The sequence below is a fragment of the Lepeophtheirus salmonis genome, chromosome 6, assembly GCF_016086655.4.
Source record: "Lepeophtheirus salmonis chromosome 6, UVic_Lsal_1.4, whole genome shotgun sequence".
Taxonomy (NCBI): domain Eukaryota; kingdom Metazoa; phylum Arthropoda; class Copepoda; order Siphonostomatoida; family Caligidae; genus Lepeophtheirus; species Lepeophtheirus salmonis.
Genome location: NC_052136.2, coordinates 45884036 through 45905959, shown reverse-complemented (window position 1 = coordinate 45905959; position 21924 = coordinate 45884036). Strand labels below are relative to the sequence as shown.

Sequence of the window (21924 nt, the reverse complement as noted above, 5' to 3'; positions counted from 1 at the left end):
CCTTCCTCAAGAAAATTTTTTCAAGGATTGCTATATTGAAAATTATTGCATGATAGATAAAAGGTTTTTACTTTTTATTCAAATGAAGACCAAAATGTATCTATTAAAAAAAATGATAAAATATATATTAATTATACAGAAACATGATTAAAAAAATACCAAAAAAATCAAATAAATAAAAAGAAAACTATTAAGGGACGGCGATATGTCCACATATGATCTGATACTGAATAACATGTCATTGTTTTAGGCAATTTGATTTCTTATAAAATAGAAACTCTACAACAATAAATTTGTAAGACTCGTTGAATACTTCGATATTTCATTACTAATATATGAATGTAAATTAGATTGATGACAATGAAATTTTATTTTTGTGAATCTACTTTCGACAGAGGAACTTAAACAGAAATCTAAAAAATAAAAATTGCATTTTTTGGCAATTTTCAGAATAAAAATTATCCCTTTCATACTAATTTAAAAATATTAAGAAAAACGTCAAATTTCCAAAGATTAAAATTCGAAAATTTAGCTTTATTCAAATTCAAAATGTGAATTTAAAAAGAAATTGAATAGATAAATTTATACTAGTATACCCGGAGGTTACCTAACTTTTTACTCCTAAACTTCTATTTTTGATGTCTATATGAATGTTAAGTATGGTTCTAAACTTTTTTCATACGTAGGTGGTCTAGTTATCGCATTAATACATTCAAGGGAAAAACATTTTTTACGAAGCGCTCACTTAGACAATGATACCATACAAAATTATTTAAGTGAATGCTGTACTAAGACCCTAATTGAATGATTATTTATGTTTATAAGTAATTTAAAAGTACCAAACAATGACGAAGCTTTTTATGACTGCCAAATTCTAATAGTTTTTGTTATAAATCGAAATAATTTTTTAAATTCAAAACTGACTTCCAATCTGACATATATTTGGCTTGGATTTTTTTATTAATGTAAAAAACATTTATTTCTCGTTCATCTCTTTGTAATTAATTAGATTTTGTCAAATCTTAATCATTTGACATACCTATAAAAATAAAACTTTTTACGTACCTACTAACCTACAAAGTATACATGAAATATACTTACACTATAATGATCTATTTGTGCTTATAAAAAAATTTATTTGGAGTAAAAAATATATATTGAGAAGATTATAAATGTGGTTGGTTAACACAAAAACAATCCTAAAATAAAAAAAAAAAATCAAAGGAGAAATGTCCTCTATAATTTTTTACGTCATATACGAGGGTGCTCTGAAAAGTTTCCGAACTAACAAGTATACAAGACATTTTTTCAAATTTTTCAACATTGTCTCCTTGTAACTCTACACATTTCTTACAGCGATGATCGTATCTCTGTAACCCGTTTAAATACTAGGCAGGGCAACAAAAAGTAGACTGTTAATGAATGTTTTTTTTCTCTCATTACAATGGAAAGGTTCAGTGATTATTTTTTTCAAAATTGTTTTTCTGTCGTCCTTTTTACATGAACAAGCTATAGTAATCATTCAGTCATTTCGCCATCATGAGCGATCAACAAGCAAAAACTCAGCTCATCTAAGACCTTTTAAATGCTGTAGTTGCTGTGATGAAGATTATAAACATTATTAAGTGTTCTAGGACCAGGATGCCAGGAACTTGAGAGAACAATTTGAAAAGAGATACGAAGTTCTTGCTAAGTTTGGGGAAGAATAAAAGGAGGATCCTACTAAGTCAATAAATCGCCTCGCCATCACTTCTCTGTGACTCCCAGGATCATCAGGAGGGCTATGAATCACAACAAGGGGCAGGGTTTTTTTCTTCACAAAACACCATGAAACGTTCTCAAAGATTATTGGTGTATTTTTAAATTCTTGAAAGAAAAAAAAAAGAACCTCAGTTTTTTATTTAAATTTTACAACGTATGTAATTTATTTTTTATTTTAACCATTTAAGAGTAGACTCATTTAAATAAAAAAGTAGAAACAAATCTAGGTTGGAAAACTCATGGAATTAGGAGCAATGATGTGAGTTGTAAAAATCATAACATATATATAGTAATTTTTGTTCGTTTATTATTTTTTTAATATAAAAGCATAATTCCTATGTTACCATTTTTTATACACTATAAACAAAGCTTTGATTTTTATAAATAATAGCTTTATAACTTAATTTTTTATTTCTGAAGCGTCTTATTTTAAAATTATAAGTGTTCTATGTAGTTGATGTGCCACGACCAAATCTCGTAAATTGGTAATCGAGTTTTATAAGGTAAATAAAAAGAAACAATCAAATATCTGCTCCTTGGCATCTGAGTGTTACTTGGAACTCTTCAAAACTAGGGATTCTTTGTTTTCTATTTTCGAACCCATTATAACATGTAAATCTTCCTTCACTGATGGATTTTCAGGTGGTCCAATTTTGAAATTTTTTCCACTGGATTTAATTTGTTGTGAATAGCTGTGGAGTTTTGAAAAAGTTTATTTTTTCAAATTTTATATAAAATTTTAATTTTTGAATTTAAGAAAAAAAATCCAAAAACCAAATCCCCCCCTAAAAAAAAATCCTTTAGACACCCTATCTTTCACTCAGTACGACTGAAGACATATTGATTATAAGTTATAACCAGAAATATTGATGTGTAGACTATATAAATCGTTGAATTAGGCATATGACCACGATTCAATAAGTTAAAACTAACATTTACATTAATCTGTGGAACATGGATTAGGGGGAGAAAACCCCAAATGTTTTTCTTTTTTTACTACAAACAAAAATTGTTAGGCTGAGTAACTAGTATTCATACTAGTAATGAGTATTCTAGCAAGTAACGAATTAAGCTCAACATTCCCCGAGTGTTGTTTTTGTAGAAATTCGAAAATACTCAAGCACTTCAGCTCGCAGCACATCACTAGTTTTAACTTTATATGGTTAAAAAAAAAAATCACTTACCTTGAAACTTTTAGGATCAATAACTAAGTCCAGTTTTTTTATTTAAGAAAAAAAAATAAAGCATAAATTTTGTTAAGCTAACTGAGGTTTGTATGGATGTATTATACTTACATACGCAAATCAAATATTCATCAAAATGCTAATTTTTTCATCTTTAGGGCGCAAAACTCAGAGTTCGATTAAGTTATAGATCCAAAATTTCATTTCTAAGTGTAATATTGTCAATAATACCGAATTCCTAATTTGAGTTAAACCCCCTTCTTTGTGAAAATTTCTCATTGAACGACGTATATGCAGAGAACCCAATATTTCACAGACATATTTTGTCAATTATGGACTTTGTTTTCAAATTTCTAGGACAAATTGTTATGCTGGCCTGTTAACCAATGACGTCGCTATTCTCTTTTTGGGGGATGAAAATTGTTTTTGATTCATTGTTTTGGAAGTAACAAAAGTAGCGTCACACTTAGGAAAATAACTCACAAACTAGCGAGATAAATACTTTTGATATGGCCCGAAGAAATGCTCTTAGGACAACAGCCCTTCCATAGATTATTAATTAAGTAATATTTAATCAAAATCATATGTATACAAAATATTTTATTGATAATCGACTATTTCTTTGTACATTTAAATTTACATGGAAGTTTATTGAACGAGTTCACCTTATTAGGAATACTATAATGTATTTTTTTCTATCCAATTTCATATTTTGAACCCTTGAAGTCCAGCAACTAGACTTTCTCACTTTGAGAAAGATTAGGTATTTGATTTAATTCTAAATCTCGGTTTCCTTGAGCTGTAAGTATTAGTTCTTCTTTTGAATATTTTTCTAGGAGGGGAGGTGACGAAATTTCTCTGGTTTAAGTTTTTCCCCATCCAACATGTCAAAATAATTAGATGCCATCCAGTGTAATATAACCTTTTATTACTTTGAATTTTCTAATATTTTTGGTCTTTGACTGCCTTTTCCTGGCTCCCAATATGTGTTTTAGAGCTTTTTTTCTTATTTCTAAGTCAGAATCATACATGCCTGTCAACAAAATTGCCTCAGACTGAGGAAAGTAGGAATTATTTTAAAAGACCTTTTCAAGGTCGACCTTTGTAATGGCAGTTCTTAAAAACTATCCCTTGCAAGCGATAACTGTCTTTTTCGAATAGAAAAACACAAAGGAGTGTATGATTTTATACAATTTTTTCAAGAAGATTCAAATTGAAGTACCAATCAGGGTCATTACTAGTTGGTCTTTCACTATATTCCTCGTTTTTTGATTTAGATTGACAATAGAGCCTAAGAATATTTGCTGCAGTAGTATTCCAACGAGATAAACTCAGCTTTCCAGGTTTGCAAGGGAAATGGGCAAATCTCTTTTAATTGGCCCATGCTCGACAAATAGCACATAAGAAATAAGTACTCTAAGTCATTGTTTTTTATCTCATAATTGTTACTTTTCCATCAACTGCTTCAAACATTTTGCATTCTTCAGGTGGTTTTGGCTTGAGATTATCTTTTGAAGAAATTATTTTACCAATGAATCCTGTATAATTTTCTGGTACTTCAGCTTACCCATCAATTTCTTCAAATAAGTGCCTGTAGGGCAACTCATTTTTTTTAATAAACAAATAATGACTTGTAGAGACCATTGCAATTCTAATTCGACAAATCTAATAGCCCTTTTCTCAGGACCAGTGTTCACACCACACCAATCAATTAATATTGCATTTAACGATTTTTTATATTTATCTTTTTCACCTACACTCACGATTTTGTTTGCAATTAAAATCCCTTTCCATTCCAATTCAACTCGGTATGATCAAAGGACTGCAAAGTTCTTTATCTTTTTTGACGGTGACGCTCATGTGACATCTTTCTTTTGTTAATTCTGAATCGCATTCATTTCCGATGAAATAGTTATGTATTTTGCCCAACTTATCATTAGATTTTTAGTTGTCTTCTGGTCAATATAAAACTCTACATCACTAAAACTATATAAAGACATTGAATTTTAAATCTTTTGATCTTCTTTATAGATACAATTAAAAAAACCAATGTCTTCAAGCTTGACTATATACTTAAAACATCGGCATTTGCAACAATCAAACATATTGTTGAATGGATTTGACATCCTTATAATACACTCTTCACATTTTCTTTGAAGTATCTGTCTTCTAAAGTAGGTAAAGATGAGTGGCGCCAATTTTCAATCAAATCTCTTGTTAACGTTTCTAAAATCATGTCCTTTTCGTTGTCAGATAACTGTCTATAATTTTTCAAATTTGTCGATATTAACGATAAAAATAATATTTAACTATGTCGATGTGAGACGGCAACTTAATATTGTTAAATGGTCAGATAAATCACCAATTAACCAATGATATCTCAAGGTTTTGGTCCTTCATTTTGCTTCCATTTAATATAAACTACTCGAATTGCTTCTTTCTTGAGACATTTTCAAAGTTTATGATTGAGTTTTTGAAACTGTGTGAAGTATTGATTTGTTTTGATGACTGCTTCTTACTTTTCTGCTATTGGAATTTGTTCGAGTGATATCAAAAAGTATTTATTATCACACCCTCACACTAAAATTAGACCAAATCTGCAAAAAGACCGTGGCGAGTTTTGGAATGACTCAAAGTGAAACCAAATTATTTTGGTCCCCTTAGGTGGTATGCCTAAATTCCCCCTTAAAATGCACATCTTCATACTACTTTAACTTTAAATATGGCGAGCACTCTAATATACATAAATATATAATCATATTTTTTCCACTTGGTCTTAAATGATTTTTATACAGATTTAGAGCAATATTTTGATCTAGACAACTATTCTCAGACTGAAGATTGAAATGTATTCGTTTTCAAATAGTAGACCTCATTGTATGTGTTAATACTTTTTTTGTGTGTGTGGCATACGAGATACCAATTTTCTTATTACATAAGTAGGTGGTTTGGTCAACAGAAATTATCTTTGGCCTAAAAAAACAACAGAGCTCTCACACTTGGAACTATGATTTAAAGACTGTATAATATGTCGCATATTGGTATAAATCCTGCAGGTTATTTTCTTCTTTGTTCCAGAATATAAATATTTAGAGATAGTTCGATATTTTAATAATACAAAGTCTATTGTTTAGACGACATTTTGGCAGGAAAATAAAAAACATTATCTTTAATGTATATTAGTTCATGGTTACTGAACTTTTTATATTTGGAATATGAAATATAGATTCCTACTAGAAACAAATTTATTTTCTTAGATGTCTATGAGATAATAGATTATATGATATCGGCCCCCAAGGACAAAAAACACAGCATTATTGTTAAGTCCTAAATATGTCAACTTTCCTTCACCAATACGCGAAAAAGTTATAACCTAAAGAAAAAAATGTCACCATGATTTATTGCAATCCAGCTACAAATTTATTTATATCCTCAGTCTTAGTTTAATACAAATATATTGTAACAATAAAAAATCATGTCATGATAGATTTATTCTCCATTTTTTACACGAATATTATTGTCGACAATAAACAAAATAAAAATGATTCGAGTACATCGAAGTATTTTTTTTATTTTGTAAGTCCTTAGAGGCAGAAGTAGGGCGTATCATTAACACCCACCCCTCGCCACAAAAAAAAACAACTACAAGATATTGAAAGTTGGAAAAATATGAGCTTCTACCCCATTCGTCATATTTAAATTTATACTGAAGATTGATTTTCAAACTTTATTAACCCTTGGTAAGAGAACTGAGATTTTCTGCACCCCCAATTTGATAAAACTGCTTTAAATTAGTTTCAAATAGATTTTAATACTGGAAAAAGCATTAATATACTCTTGATACATCTTTTAGAATGAATGCTACCTCTTTTTTGTTTGTTGCAATAAGGACTTTTTTTGGAACTATTTGCAATTTTTAATAAAGATTTGATGAATTTGTTCACTTTAAGTCATTCTTTTGCTTTCTTCATTTCCCTTTTTTTCAATTTAATGTATTCGTGTTTCTAAATATCTAATATCCGCTGTTATCCCATGTATATTACACTCAATTTAATATAACTTCGGGAGTACATTTTTATTACCAACTGTTCTCAAAAGTAATGAATATTTTATAGAAGTTTTTATGGAAAATGGAATTATAAAAATCACAAATTATATCTTGTTGATGCCCAAATCTAATGTTTTTATCATTAATTAGCGTAATTTTTAGTCAATGTCAAGTGTGTATCAAGAAATAAAACTCGCTTAATATTTGGATTAACGTTTGACCTAAGTTCATTAAGTACGTTAAAAAATGATTTCCACTAACGGAGGGTTAAACAGTAGTTCGCAACAACAGTGAGAGTAAAATTAAGTTAAAAATAGTCAATTATAACTGAAATCGACATTTTTTTATTGAAAAAGGTCTCGTTCAGCATCAATGACGGCCTAAACCCGCTTCCTGAAGGCTGCACATGCCTTACATATGTATCCTTCTGAAAAGTTAGTCGATGATGGACGCCATAGATATCACAGACCCATGAGGGTTGTTACAAGCAGCTCCCATGACTTTTCCTCAATTGAGTAATCCTAGGTGGGAGGCCACATGTTGTTGGACATGTTGCACCTCTTTTCTTATGTGGCCGTCGTAATGAGATGTTTCTTCCTCTTTGCTCCTGATTTTCTCCCAAAGTTATCCTTAATTATCCTTCGAAGCGTAAAATTGCTCACCTTCATCTTCTTGTTCGTTTTCGACCTAGTACAGACTATCTGGTGACTGTTCCTTGGGTTTCAAATTTATTTTTTTAATATGACATATATGGCAGTCGAGCTGATCCTGAGGTCATTGGCAGTGTCTGTTGGGGGTCTTTAGGCGTCTGAGTATTTCCAGAGCAAGAATGATTTTGGCTTCAATTTTGACGTCTTTGAGTATACCACCAATATTTATAATAAAAACAATTGAAAGTGATTATTAGAACATAAGGCAACCTTACTTTTGTAAAAATGCTTATCAAAACTCGAGCTGTCGGCATTTCCTTGCGTGTACATTTAAATATGGCGCATGTGGTATACATACATAGGGGTTTATCTAGTGATACCTTTTCCGATATAGTTTTCTTTTCTATTTTTTTGGAGGTATTGGCTTTGTCTCTGCTTCGATCCCTCAAAGTCTTGATATCAGGCTTATCAACGTTTTGTATATATTGAAAAAACGTAACTCTGAACAAAAAAGAGAAAGGATTATGGCCCGTCATTCGAAAATTGCTCTTTTCCCACTCATTGAAGCATTATAACTCTCTTCAACAAACTTGATCTTAGATTGACACTAGATTCGATTCAAATCATACCCAACCCTCTTTTGTCGGTTTATGACGTAAAGTGACGATTAGTTTACTCAAATAAGCTTATCAATATCATATTCAATCAAGTACAAAACAAAACATTGGATGGACAATTAAATAAATACAGACGTTGGAATTCTTAAAATCAATTATTCCTCACAAACAAAATAGTCTTTTTGATTTGAATTAAATTCAGATAGAACTTCAACCATCTGAAATGAACATAATGCTACAACATAGTTAATTCACTTTTATGACTAATATTTTTGTAACTAGGTAACTTCTATTTAACAAATTTAAAAAAATACTATTATTACTTAAATTATAACCCATTATTTATAAAGTCAATTTTTGGTAGAGCAAAAGGAAAAATAGAAATATGCCTCATCACACTATGGAATCTTCCTCATTGCCCTATTTCAGGAAGAGTTTGAGTTTTTTAAGGCAAAATGACAGAGATGTAGTGGGGAATGGAAGGTATATTTGCTCTATTAGCTTATTTGCTCGCTCAAAAATTCCAGTCAATTAGTTATCGTGGATTAAAGATAATTGAGGTTTTACTGAACGAATATAATTTATAAATTGCTGATTCGGGTATTTTAATTTGATATTTGCGATAATGACGACGTTTAGAGGGGGTTTTAAAATATAGGACGTTTTTCAAGATCCAATATCAAGGATGAGGTTGATTTCAATTTATATATTAAGGACTGATGATACAACCCCTATTATAAATCTAGTATAATCTATGTATTAAAAAAATATTTTTAATATACCTACTTGTACATAAAAAAGAAGAATTTGTCATCTGCTGTTGGTCGGAATACCGATTATAAAATACAATTTGTGCACATATGCATATAAATTCGAAAAGTATACTACGTGACATTTTCATATTCCTCAACACACAAAAAAGAAAAGAAAAATTAATTAGAAGCAATTTCTTGTTATTTTCTTAAATTATAAGAGCGATAGACGAGATTTTATTCTATCGACGACAAAAGCAGAGAATTTTTTTGAGAAAGACATATAAAAGGTATAGATAATACTAGGTAAAAGGGATTGAAAATGAAAAGGTTGCATTTAATTAAAATTATTAATTATTTCATAAATTCGAACAAGAGAGAAACCGTGAGAAGAAGTTCTTTAAATTGATCATTTATATGTAGAGATCGGTCCATAGTTATTGATCAATGGGGACTCGTACAGGGTGGAATCTCTATTTAAGAACCAACACAATATAAGAAAATAGATTTTCTCTTGAACTAATTATCACATTTTAATAAAAACCAATGCTTAATGAAAGCTGAACCAATTTTGTATTATTATTATTCAATATAATTGCCTTTTACGTTAATAAATACCTCGAATCGACCTCAGAAACGGAGCTGGTCTTGATTACAGTCTCCTTTGGCAGATGAAAGAATTTATCCTGGATCCTGGACATCAGCTCAGATTTTGTGTCAAATGAGGATCGGATGGTGTGTGCCTCAACCCTAAAAGAGTTCATTGGGTTCTGGTGATCTTGGAGACCAAACACTTGGTCCAACAGAGTAAAACAAAACATAACAATCAGATCAATGCTTTCTTTGTAGTGTGGCATGGAACAGATACTGGTTGCTAGACTAATGGACTCCCAGCTGCAACTTACTAAAACCAAGGACTTAAATGATCATCCTGGACCTTAATGAAGTCATTGACATTTAGGCTACTGTGGAAAAAATATATATTATCATTTCGAATGAAATTTTGATCTCTCTGGTAGTCTTGATTTCATCCTTTGATCACCACGTGTTGCTGTTGATTTATAATCATCTCCAGACTTTTCTATTCCCTTCCTGACTCTTCAAACATAGGATATGTTGAGGTCTAAGAAATTGTAATCTCAACATTGTCTCGTCCGGTGTAGATAATAAAAGGACACTCTCCCTTTTCCACGATTGTGGAATAAATACTTGATCGATCCAAGTAATTTAGTAACAATCTTTCTCTAAAATTAATTGTAAGAAAATCTTCTAAGAGTGGGCAGATACATGATATAAAATAATGTTTTTTTATAAAAACCTAGAGTAAAACAAAAAAAAAAAAAAAAAAAAAAAAGACAAGGAGTAAAAAAAGATTTAAGAAAGTTTTGTATTCATCATTAAGTTAAATTATACCATTCAAGAAGTCACCTTGGAAGGATTGGATACATCTAGAAGTAAAGCGTACTTAATGTTTTATAGGATTCCCTTTCCAGAGTAAGAATCATCAATAAAATCCGCAAAATTGAAACCATTTAGAAAAATGAAATAAAAAAACAAAACATAATAATATTCACAATTGAATTACATAAATCTAATTTTCTTTGTTGCTGTGTCTTTTAATCTTGGATTGAAAGAAAACAGGAAAGTAAAAAAAAATATTAAAAGGGAGATGGGGGTTTAAGGCGAAAATTAGTCATGGATATTAAAAACAACACTACACCATATATTATACATATGTATGTATGTAGTAGTGTTATTTTCCTCATTAAAATGATAATCAATCCTCATAACCTTACCATAAGTCCTGATATAATTGATTAAATAAGTTGTTTTCCTTCAATAATAATATCCACATTTATATAATTATTATATTATATAGTATAAGGATACACTATGATTGGAAATGTAATAATTTGAAATGATTATATAGGTGTTATTTCATAAATGTCGGTTTTAATGATAATCTTATTTATGAAAATGGCACTCATTTAACAAAAACAAAAACATACACAAAACAGTTGAAATAGTATGAATATCGTGCACATACGTACATAACTTTATATTATTGTTTGGGATACTTTTAAAAATGGTAAAAATAATTTTTTTTTCTTTTGTCAAGGTGTGCTTTTACATCTATCAGATATGTTCACGACGCGATGTGATTGAGAATGGGCCATATGTATATAATTATTATGTGCTTTTGATAATATTCAAATCTTAATCATTCTAATTTTCGAAATGAAGAGGCCTTGTGATTTAAAACTGTTCTTGTTTGTAGAAAATGAAACACCATCAAAAGATTAATTTGTAAAAAATTTACTAACTGTCTTGTTCTGAATCACAGAACCTCTACAAATTAGGCAGCAATACGGGTATTGCTAATTACTTTTTATTTTCTCTTTAAAAGGAAAAAGTTTTGTTATTATTTTTAGATATTCTGTTTCTGCCATCCTTTTTAAGTTTAATTTATTCGAAGACATCTTAAATCAAATTCACTTTAATTTGATAAATAATAAAACAATCAAAGGATACTTTTTTCCATTTAAATATTTCGCATAAGTGATTGTTAATGTCTAAAAAAGTAGATTCCCCTTATTTTCAAAAGGAATTAATATTTTTTAGTTAAACTTGGCAAAGTTAAATAATATTATAAGATGAACAAATACTACAAATTCATTTAGTAGAAACACTCGTTAGTTTTATGCGTTAATGAATTAAATACATAGTTATATATTGCTTTAAAACTGGCGTTTAGAGTAATATTTTTAATTTCGAACTCAAACTCGATATTTTTATTAATGTTAATTGTATTGGTCAGGTAGAGTTGCACAGATTAAGTATGAGTAAGTATTATACTGGGTGTAGAAAAAGTTGTGAGTCTTTCTAAAAATACAGTTTTGAATAGGTGTTCTTGATTCAATCTTAAAGTTCTGATTATTTTTGAATAGCTTAGATTCTAAGCCTCTGATGATGTATATGTTTTGGATAAAAATTATGTATATGTCGTGATGGAATCACGAAGAGCCATCATAGGCAATTTAATCCACTCGGGAGGACCACCTCGGGCATTATGAATGCCTTAAACGTCAGCAAGGCCACAGTCTGTCGTGCTAGAAATTGTTTGGGTGATGGGGACAACCTTAAAGACAAACTCATGAGTGAAAAACCTACCAAAGTGAAGCCTGATGACAAGTCTAACAAGGTAACGTACGTTTTTCAGCAGGACGGGGATCTGGGCCATACTGCTAATATTGTACAAGAGTGGATGGGTAGTAACATGAACTTCTGGTCCAATAACCTTTGCCCCTCCCCCTCAGAGCACAGATCTGAATCCACTTGATTACTCCATTTGGTGAAAAATTGAGAAGAAGGCCTGCAAAGTCCCCCACCCGAATATTTATGTCTTGAATACCTCCATTAACTAGCAGTGGAGGATTATGAAGAAGTACTACCTTGTCAATATGTGTAAGGGGTTCCAGAGGCGATTGGAGACTATCATTGAGGCTGATGGCTACCAAATTCATAATTAATGTCCATTGGTTTAGTAAAAATATTATAAAATAAAATTTTATATGTATATCATCATCCTGATCAATTATGAGTATTTTAATACCTATTTAAAGGCAGATCTCTGTACTTTTCTATACCCTGTAGTATTACATTTACTCAGTCTGACCTTGGAATCTTCTTTGAAGTCCATACACATAATACATATTACTTGCTGTTGGAACTACCGGGGTACGAACCTACGCACATTGAGTTTAAAAGAATAATTTATCCCTAGAGCTTTGTACGTTGAGGTACGTAGTTACATTTTATTATAATTACATCGATATTTTTTAACTGTTGCCGTCTTTTTGTTCAAAAAAAAAAAAAAAAAAAAATCCCCATTTTAAGAGTCACATTGAAACTCAATTTGTTGAATCAATAGGGATTCGTGTAGTCTCTTAACAAATTCAACTAATAATTAGATAGATGTAGATATGTAGTTCTAAATTTTGTCCTCTCGAAGTCAAAACAACTCTGAGTAATTGAGCCAAAAGCAAAAAATGGTGCAACTGTCTCCGGTCTCCCCTACATATAATAATCAATTTTGCAAGATGTTCAATGTTCATATTAATCAATAATTGATCTTTTTGAAGTGAGGAATGACTAAGAATTTGACGTGATTTTTTGAAATTCTTTATCTATCTACTATATACATATATGAAATATTGGCATAAATCAAAATTACATCATATATCAACTTAGTACTTTTTAGGAACAATTACAGGATTGAAACGAATGCATATAATTATTTTTAACAGATACCAAGAATCTTATTAACCTACATAATTTGAATCTATGCATTGTCTACTTTGAGCTTTATTATCAAAGTATTACTTCCATTATTATAATAATAATAATTAAGTAGCATTATTTTTCACATAGCTAGCTAACACATAAGCTATTATAATATACACAAATCTTAAATTATAATTATTTTAAAGAAAAAAAAATAATTATGGGATAAAAGTAATGTTGTGAGTTAGACTGTCGTCTAGGAACTGAGTAATATCTTGCATACATACATTTTGGCATATTTACAACATAGCAATTATGTAGTTTTTTATCATGTTTAAAACGAAAAAAATCTATGGGCATTTTTGTTGTAGCTAATTAGTAAATAATACTATTCTTTTATGGCCCATGAACACTAGACTGGTCTAAAAAATCAGGTTGGTCTACCATTTCTGATAGGTTTAGAGGATGGTTTGACCATGCATTATTGTTGGATCGGTCCCAGAACTGCGTTTCTAACCAGTATTTTATCTTCCCAATTTTTTTTTTTCAAACCTGGTCAATTTTTTTTACCATTGACCACTAGGGCCGATCGAAAAGTGGCGAATTTAAAAATTTGGAAAAGGTGTACAACTGTATCATATAACAGGGTCCAGGGAAAGTCCTGTTAAATAAACTTTACATAATATAATTATATTTAAGGTTGCAAGAGATTATTTTTAAACTGAATTTGAGTCAAAACTAGATTAGAGCAAAGAGTTTTGAAAAAAATAACAGTTTTGTTAACTACAATCAAAGCCAAGAGAGAGACTATAATCAAGAAGTATCTGAAGTGCCTGGAAGTCAACCCTATACACATCAAGAGAACCGTTGAGAATAACAAGGAGACTCAATCTATCAAGGACAGATCCAGATTAGGCAGACCAATGTCAAAAAAGGACGCCCGGAGTCGTCAATGCAAGGATAGCAAAAAATCCTAGGAGGAACCTCACCACGATGGCCAAGGATTTCAAAATGGGTGCAACAACAATGAGATACCTTATCCCACATGATCTTGAATGAATCCGTACAAATTGTAAAGGCAACAGTACCTGTCAAGGAAGGTCAAGAAAAGACTTGAAAGAAGCAATGCCATTCTGCAGAACCTGAGATCTGGCACGGCTCCCAACATTGTGTTCAGTGATGAGAAGAATTTTACTGCGGAACAGGCTTTTAACAAACAAAATGATCGGGTTCTGGCCATGAAAGGGGAGCTGGGTGACTATGGAGTCAACAAAGTGGAGAATCCACAGTCTCTGATGATTTGTGCTGCCGTAACTGAGACAGAGAATTCCCCATTGGTGTTACTGCCGGCTGGGATGAAGATCAAAACCAAGAAGTACATCAGCACAATCCTAGAGGAAGGTCTTATTCTTTGGGGCCAATAGCTCTTCCAAAATGAGCCATATACCTTTCGACAGGATGGTGCTCCCTCCCACACATCTAGAAAGACGTAACGGTGGTGGGTGGCCAATTTAAGTGTCTTCCAAGACAAGACAGTCTAGACCTCCTCCAGCTCCGACCTAAACGTCAAGGATTACTCCATGTGGTCCATTCTTTAGAGTAGAGCCTATATGACCTCTACAAAGAATTTGGATGACCTGAAGGCCTGGGACTCAATCTCTGTGGAGATGGTACGTGCAGCATGCAAACTTTGGGCTGTGGTTAACACTAAGGGACACCTTTTGAATGAAAATAATGTCATATGTTTTTGAAACATTTGTTTATAATTGTATGCAAATTATCTCAATAGTTATATCATAAGTACTTTGATAAACATTTAAGAGAACTTTCCACAGACCTTGTATATGAATTAAAATATTATTGTAATATTTAAATATTTTTAGGTGCCCCAAAACGATTAAAGTTTTTAAAAATATGCATTTTACCTCTAGTCTTGATTTTCATTTTTATTTATCAGGGTATTTAAACATATTAGACATTTGTACAATATTAAGTTAAATTGGCAGTATTTAAACATTTCAATTTTTTGTATCTTCACTTAAATATCTCTGAGTTAATACACATCCAAAAAGATGATCCAGAGCTCACAACTAGTGTTATATGTTCTTCAAATCTCAAACATTTGCCTCCCCCTATGCTTTAGTAAGTAATGTTTGATTTTATCACCATCAAAATTGATGTTCCATTTTATTTTCATCAATTTATCTTTTTGAAAATGAATTTAATGATATTTTACCCATGTCTTCATCTATTTCTTCATCTAGATTTGTTAATTATATGGGTCTTTGATCTTGGTTCTGAACAAATTGACAATAATTCATAGCAAAAGAAAACTAGAAAAAAATTCATAGTTTTCTTTTTCTGATTGTTTAATCTTTTTGATTCTGGTCTATCCAACTATAGCTCTTATTTCTACGTTATTTCATCAATCATTGATGAAGGTTCTGATGTAAAAATTTTTCTTTGAATGACTTAAAAACTGGGAAGTAATTTCACAATATACAGGCTGCAATAGACTTGAAACATGTATTGTCTGTGTTTATGTCCTGAAACCCTGAACTTTTTCACTATAAGTCACTTTCTTTTCTTCTTTATGGTTTAAGAATACTGCGGTATTTTACATAATAGGCCTTCAAATTAATTCGAAACATGGATAAAGTAAAAACGGGAATATAACGACAATTGTCATCTTTCCTGAGTTTTAGCAATTTTTACAAAATTTTTGAACTATAGATTTTTTGTTAATTTAAATAACATATTTAATGTACAAACTAGTATTTCGTCACATTTTTAAAGGTTGGAATGTATGAATTATTTCCTATGTTAACCAATTTCAAAAATAGGGCAATTCACAAATATGTCAAATTTGCTATTTCATAACCATTTTCCAGAAAAAAAAAGACCCATCAAATGACGAAATGGCAGTTCATTGTCGTGTAACTCTGACAATCAAATGATGAATTAGACTTACGGTTTATTTATTTGAAGTTACCACATCCTATTTATTACCTTTCGTTCTATTAAATCAACATTACTATTCTGCATATCAAACAATAGAAATCGAGTCTCAATTTATATCACAATTTATGAGAACATTGAAAACCCTTATTCGTCTTTTCAGTTCAAGTAATATTAATCATATTGTGTGTCAAAATAATAACAGTAAACATTCTCAGATCTTATTCTTGTAATTTCATATATTTTTCACTGACACCTGACGATGCATATATATTTAAACGATATTTTGCATGATTAAATTAATCCTTGTTCAGAAACTTTTTAACACTATTAACATTAAATGAATGAAAAAAGTTTCTTTTATCCGCTCTATTTAACAGTTCTAGGACAAATTAGCCCGTTTTTGGTTCCACAATCCTATTTGTCCATTGGTACAAAATTAATTCAATATCTTATTATCAATCAATGCTCTAGTTATGAATAATTATTTATGATCGAACCTATTGATGAAACTGCAACAACTGATATGCCGTAGAAATAAGAGACCGATGACGATTGGTCCTATGACTGACAAAATTATAAAAGATAAGACGAAGAGGACTACAGCCTAGAAATTTTTTAAGAACCATCTAGCACTAACTTATGTAAGTCCAATCGTTTTTTGCACCCCAGAATTTAGGAAATGTGTTCAACCTTTTTTTTTTTTTTTGGATGAGCTGTATATATAATTTTTTATGTAAATTTCTAAATTATTATTTGGATGAAGTGTTTAACTTTTTGGGCAATAAAATAATTTTATCCCTATTTATCAAAAGACAATAAATTATTATACTAAAACTTTATTACATTAATTATGGCTTTAATTTCTAAAATATAAGATTTGTTTATTGTCGTTCAAAAGAATAAAACTATGTGGCCAAAACCTTTATGTTTAAATTAGTTATATGTGGTATTATCTTAAATTTAACGTAAGGGTAAAATCCTCAAATTTTTTTTGGGTAAGAAACTAGTAAGGAGGTATATCCATAACGTTACAACTTTATGACCATTTGTAAATATATAAATAAGAATGCTAATTGGAAGTCTTCTTTTGTAGTGCGTTAAACAGTTGAAATTCTGGTAAATATTAGATTATTATTATTTAAAATTTGTTGATTGATTATATGCAATAATAATATAAATAACTCAATTAATAAAAAAATCATAATTATTTATTTATATTTGTATGTTGTCAATAATTACTTATAAATTATAATTTTCAAACCCGACTACATATAAATTCAAAAAAATCACTTAGAAATTATGAAATATTTTATCTTTTCATAGGCCATAATTGTATAAAGTTTTTTTTATATTTTATTTTACTTCATTTCGAAGTACTTCCATTACTCTGGAACTTTGACTGGATGGAGGGAAACGATTTTAAATAGCCAACACTATATTGTGTACTATGTAGTAGGGCAGGCCGTTTGAGGGGCAAACCCGTATTTTTGGAAATAGAAACGGCTAGTGATAAAAAGTTGATACGTACGATTAAAAAACAGCATGTAAAATTTCATGTGTGAAAATTAATTTTTTTAGCTGCCAACACTCGATTGAAATTTTCTGTTTTAACTTTGCTAAAATGCTTTGCTATTATTATATCAAAACTATTTGATACAAATATTTTATAGGCTATTGCAATTATATTAATAAGTAGATTTTTATAAAATAGCATTTATTTGGTTAAAAAATAGAATCGAGAACAATACAGGTTTCAAATCCAAATTTATCCTAAAATAAATATTTTTACAGAATTTATATAGTGTATTTGTGTTTTAACGAGCAGCATTTTAGTGTTTTATAACCATAATTACTACAGACATTGCCGGTTTTAAGGCGGTACTTGCCCTAGGCCTTGCGCTTTTACGTAAAATATAGGAACTTAGCATTTTATAGTTCTTTAAGGTCCACTCAATGTAAAACCAGACCTGACAACAACCATTTTCATGAGAATAAATAAAAATAAACTTATTATTCGTACCTTTTTACCAATATGAAAAATAACAATAGCTTATCAGAATTAGAATTATTAATTATTTACACTAATAGTTCTATCACACAACCAACGAGCTTTTCCAGTATTTGGAGTAATGTCTCCTAAATACTTTTTATTCGGTTCTAAATCAAGAGCACATATTCTTTTTTTTCGGTAAAACTTATCAGCTAATTTTACAATATTAAATGAATCATCTTGTATAAAAATTACTGACAGAGGAATATTTACAGTACATTCTTCTCATCCTTTAATTATAATTTTTCTAGCTTTATTTTTGTTTTTGATATTTTTAACGTTAGATTCATTGATAAGTCCAATATTATCCAATAGAGACGTAGATGGCAATGCAACCCTTTATCTGACACACCTTAACGGGCACATGCTTCTGTATGTGAAGACGAATATTTTATTTTGTCATTGAAATTACTAATTAGACCTTCTTTTTCTTCTGGTATTATCCTCTTATAAGTCGTTTTTGTTGGTAAAAATCTTCGTCGCTACTATTACTTACGATAGAAAATCCATAATCTTGATTTGGATTATCGATTCAAGGTAGTTCTTTGAATGTTTGGGAAATTAATTATTCTATTTTTTTTTCTTGTAGAGCAACTGTTGCTTTCTTGTCTAGGCCACCAATAACCACTTTCCTTTCATTTCTTTGACTAGACTAGAAGCTTTGTTCCATTCCAGGAATTTTTTTAGTTAATGGACGTTTATATGATGAAAAATTTCTACATTTACAAGATGAAATATCAAATAAAGAATGTGAATCATCCATAACTTAATCAATATTTCCTTGGTAACCTTGTAACTTCTTGCTAACGGTTTCATCAAATTTCATTATTTTTTATGATGTAATACTATCTGATTTTCCACTTTTTTTGTATAAACAGTAGGAGTTGTAGCTTTTTGGTAGATATTTATGACTTTGATTGCAAAATTTTTACTAATTTACTTCAGAGAAAGTTCTTTTTAGTGAAGGATTTAGAATACCCCTTATACGATAAAACTCACTTGATCATATCTTGGCAGTGGAGTTTTTTTAAAGTAACAAACACATTTAAAAAGAGACCATTATATTTTGCACTGGTGTTGAAGCCATTTTATGCTTATACAAATCTTTAAAAAAATTATCACTTGATAGCCAATTTTTTAATAGTAATTGTTTTTTTAAAATGCGCAATTACATTATTGCGCCATGCATTTTGTTGAATATGTGATGAAATTAAAATAATATAAAATTATTAGGTTATTACTGATATATTATTTTACCTTTCTTCCGACACTTTAAATATTTCTTCACACGTATTTGTCTTAACTTATACTTAGAAAGGTATACAAATAGACAATAGTTTATATCAAATATCTTTAAAAACAAAATAACCAAGTTTGAAAAAGAAAAGTCAGAATTGTGTCATTTTCAGTATATCGTTTTTTTCTTTATTTATTGTTGGGGGTATACGTACAAATATGTTCAATTAATTTTAATTGTCTAAAGTCCAATGATTCTCAAATAGGGATACGCTAAGTATCTCCAAGAGGTAGGTGAGATTTAAATATATAATAGGTATATATATTTACTAAATAAAAAAGTTTGCGCTGGGTTGTGAATATGTGGGTGAAAACATATTTCGAAGGGGGTAGGTCAATAATTTTTTTTAGAACCACTGGTAAATACTTTTGAAAATATTGTAAGTAAAATACCAATGAATGATGAATTTATTCACTATTAAACTTGAATTTTTCAAATTACTATGTAATGTAGTCTAAAAATTGGGCATAATAAAATGATATGATACTTTGATATTTTAATCTAGTTCAGGCAGCTTGCTTATTTTTATTCATAACATTGAAATATTTCAAGCCATATTTTTCAAAGCTCTAACTTTTTGGTTTTCGGCCCCCAACTGTATAGGGCCCTAATTAATTATATATGCAATTACGTAGAAATATATTAATATTTATCTTAAGCAATTGCAATTTTAATATACAGAAATTTAAAATTTGTAATCCTCACCAATAATAGTACTTAAATGAAGTTAAAAAATAGTATACAAGTTTAGATATATTTTAAAACATTCTTGCATTTAAAAAAATGATATGACATTTATAACCAGTATATCGTTTTGTACACAGCACGTCATACTTTCTCTTTCTATCTCGAAATGGAGACTGCAAACGCAGAAAGTTGAAATTTTATTATATTAAACTTTTTAATAATAAGGAAAAAATGTCGCTGAATGAAGCAAAGTGACTCAATGCGAACACTATATTTTTGGATTATGAGGAGAGAGATTTCGAATTGTTCGAGATATTCGGACAATTAGCACTTTGGAGGATCATGAAAGTTGATGGAACGCCAAGATACAAGAAAACATGTCTCATATGATGCGACGTGATCACCTCTGGTTTCATCTCTCAGTCTGCAAATCGACTCCAAGTCCCTCTCACAACATCCTCTACATAATGAGAAGTGTATATATGAGTAAAGGATCGAAGAAAGAGTCATAATTATTTTTTTATTTTATAAACTTAAATAGTATATTTTTGTCAGCAACTTTTTAAGTATTCTCCTACGACCAACATAAATAAAGTAATTTGTACAATCATTGTTAGGATTTATAATCAAAATGTACCATGTATCAATAAAGGTAATAGGTGTAATATAAGACACACATATTTAATGATTTTGAGGCATCTATACCCATCACTTTATTAGAGTCAGCTATTTATATTAATGAAAAATCTTATTTTGTCACTCTAGGTATCAAAGTTTTTGGGGAATAAAACTCTTTTCTTTGATTTTTTTTCCCCTGTATTGTTGATTTTCATGTCGACTATTACTTTTATTGAGTAATTTAATTGATTCAATGAATATAAATTGTACATGACATGTACAAATTGAGTCAAAATAAATATTATCAAAACGGTTGGAGTGGACACAATGGTACCGGGTGATCCATTGAAATCTGAACACATACTAATTCAATCATTTATGAAGGTTGAGTCATTGAAATTAATTCATATTTCGATATTTTAAAGCATAAACAATTAGTTACAAAACAAACCAGAGCTCTCTAGCTTACGTACAAGTCGATCAATTTATACTTCAACGTGATTGACGAATGGAGACGCCCAAGCAGTTGGGCGTCTCCAGAACCACTGTCTACACCGCCAGGAAGTCTGAAACGTTAAAGAAGAAGAACACCTCTGTCAGAAAAGGCCAAACTGAAACCAGAGGAGTTAAAGGAAACATCGTAAGTCCTTGAGAGCCCATACAAGAGATCTAGGGGTTTCACACCAAATTGTCGAGATAACTGTCAAAAAAGTTGGGGGAAAGAGCCTTGGAAGGGGGGAAAGGCCTCTTTTCACAGCAACAATGAAAGATACCAATCTTCTGTATTACATGATTCTTTTCAATTCTTTATTGCCACATTGGCCCCCTGCGGCCCTGAGGCCAACCCCTTCGATTACACATTTTGGGTGCACGTCGAGAGGAAGGCCTGCAGTGTCTGTTATCCAAACACAAAGGCCTTCAAAGCCATTGTCAGCCAGTACTGGACGTCGTGACAGAGTACTACATTCGCAGATTGAAGCTATCATTGCCCCTAAGGCCGGATACATTAATTATT

At 30.3% G+C, this 21924-nt stretch overlaps 1 protein-coding gene across 3 annotated transcripts in view; it reads right to left on the bottom strand.

Annotated features, from left to right (window-relative positions):
• LOC121120063 (uncharacterized) overlaps positions 1-21924 on the bottom strand; it is a 233067-nt gene that overhangs the window by 140608 nt on the left and 70535 nt on the right. The gene's annotated exons all lie outside the window — the stretch shown is intronic.